The following is a 2,500-nucleotide window of genomic DNA, read 5'->3' as shown; positions in this document are numbered from 1 at the left end:
ATTATTTACATCTCTTTCCTAGCCATTATATAACCCAACAGCGTTTTTTGTTACTTAAAACCTGCTAGTTTTTATGTATGTTGATCTAAGCGCATAGTTAACCTTCGCTGTACCTTTATACGAAGGGCAATCCTGACCTAGAGGTTGTAATTTATACAAGGTGATTCCTATAATTATTAAAAGGATAAGGATCTTTTAGTGTTTCTCTGTTGGATCCCTTGGGCTTAGGCTAATGACATCATGCTTTTCTAACTAGGGGTTGTAGCTTAGCTTGTAATAATAATAATAATAATAATATTAATAATAATAATAATAATAATAATAACAAATAAATTCTGCACACTGCCTGTGAAAAAGTCACTAATCTTATATACTAGTAATCAAAAGCATTTTAATGAATTTTACGAAGAGCTTTATAGAAATACATTGTTATTTGCTTAATACAATTTCATAGAATTAACAAATATGCTTTCGATCACGTGTTTACAAGCTCAGCGACTTTACAGACCAAATGTTTCTCTTTAGCTAAACACAGCTATCAAGACATCTCCCAGGCTTCCTGTGAAGTGTACCGACATTGATAAAGCCACTGTACTACATGTTTATAATCAACATTGAAAATGATAATTGAATTTAAGAAACGTCAAATAGACTTTTAAGTTCCTTATTTACATATTTAGTGACGATAAAGGTTTAAAGGCCGCTCATGAATGGCAGAGGCAAGGGACAGTGACATAGCCCAATCAAGCAGGACAATGGCCTAGAGACTGACCATATATCATATGATCAGCGCCCAAGCCCCCTCTTCGCCCAATCTAGGACCAGGGAGGGCCTGGCAATGGCTGCTGATGACTCGGCAGATAGACCTATAGGCTCCCCACAACACCCCATCCTTAACTCACAAGGACAGTAAGGTTGTAGACACTAATGGCACTAACGAGTCTGAGCAGGACTCGAACCCACCGTCTGGCGATCACCAGGCAGAGACATTACCAATGCTGCCACAACCCTAAAAAATAGCAGTGAAAACAATTTGCGGAATGGAATAATAATGGCAAAGGTAGACTAATTACGGATTTTATCTATTATTATCTTATTTGCTTGCAATTCCTTTTTTTATCTTCTGCCTTTTAGGCAATGTTTTATCATCATTTTTAGTTATGAATTATAAACATCATGTAATCATTGCTCTAGAAAAATATATAAGTCAAACCATTGTTCTCTAGGCTTGAATAGTGCCATAGCCTTTGTACCATGGTCTTCCACTGTCTTGGGTTAGAGTTCTCTTGCTTAAGGGTACACTCGGGCACACTATTTTATCTTGGTTCTCTTCTCTTGTTATTTTTGAAGTTTTTATAGTTTGTATATGAACAGATTTATTTTTATGTTGTTATTTTCTGAAACTTCTCTTATAGTTTTTCCTTATTTCCATTCCTCACTGGGCTATTTTCCCCGTTGAGCCCTATGCTTATAGCATCCTGCTTTTCCAACTAGAGTTGTAGCTTAGCAAGTAATAATAACAATAATAAATAATAATAATAATAATAATAATAATAAATAAATAAATTATATCTAGCTATCTCGTTAACGAGATCTTTCCATTTTTCTAAAATCATCATAATCATCATCATTATTGCTTTACCCTCATCATTCTCATAGTGACAACCATAATCATCATCATCATCATCATCAACATTATAAACCTGTTTACTAAACAAGGAAACGCTTATTTACGTTTAACTTCAATCTGAAGATAGATTTCTAGCCTCTCTCTCTCTCTCTCCTCACTCTCTCTCCTCTCTCTCTCTCTCTCTCTCTCTCTCTCTCTTAGAGCAAATAGTCTCCGCGGATGGATGGAAAGTCTTTGAGACATCCTAAGATCCTTGTATCTCTTTATAAATCCTTATAACTCACTCTCTCTCTCTCTCTCTCTCCTTCTCTCTCTCTCTCTCTCTCTCTCTCTCTCTCTCAGTAAGCAATAGCTTTTCTGTACAAGCAAGTAGACCGTCTCTCTCTCTCTCTCTCTCTCTCTCTCTCTCTCTCTCTCTCTCTCTGTATCAACTGCTTTATCCGGTACTAGCAAGTAGTCCGTCTCTCTCTCTCTCTCTCTCTCTCTCTCTCTCTCTCTCTCTCTCTCTCTCTTTGTACAAGGATAAAGTTCAACTAACCCGGACGAAATTAACCTCTGGCAAAGCAGGAACAGAAGCTGAATTTTTATTAGCACAAATTTCTTATTATGACTCAAGTCGAAAGTCGTAAATCTCAATCACTATTTTCCATCTTATTTTCCCTGACCTCGTTTGATGTCGTCTCTCTCTCTCTCTCTCTCTCTCTCTCTCTCTCTCTCTCTCTCTCTCTCTCTCTCTCTCTCTTCTGAACTTTTAATGTCTATTTCCAAATTCATATTTTCTTTGCAATTCTATCTCTTCTGGTTTAAGTGTCAATTTCCTCTCTCTCTCTCTCTCTCTCTCTCTCTCTCCTCATCTCTCTCTCTCTCTCT

The 2,500-nt window shown here is 36.8% G+C and overlaps 1 pseudogene; it reads left to right on the top strand.

Moving 5' to 3' along the window:
* Positions 1–2,500, top strand: part of LOC137615533 (uncharacterized PE-PGRS family protein PE_PGRS34-like) — a 32,325-nt pseudogene that overhangs the window by 12,404 nt on the left and 17,421 nt on the right.

The sequence above is a fragment of the Palaemon carinicauda genome, chromosome 21 (assembly GCF_036898095.1).
Source record: "Palaemon carinicauda isolate YSFRI2023 chromosome 21, ASM3689809v2, whole genome shotgun sequence".
NCBI classification, from domain to species: domain Eukaryota; kingdom Metazoa; phylum Arthropoda; class Malacostraca; order Decapoda; family Palaemonidae; genus Palaemon; species Palaemon carinicauda.
Note: the sequence above shows the minus strand (reverse complement) of the source record. Positions and strands in the feature narration are given on the sequence as shown.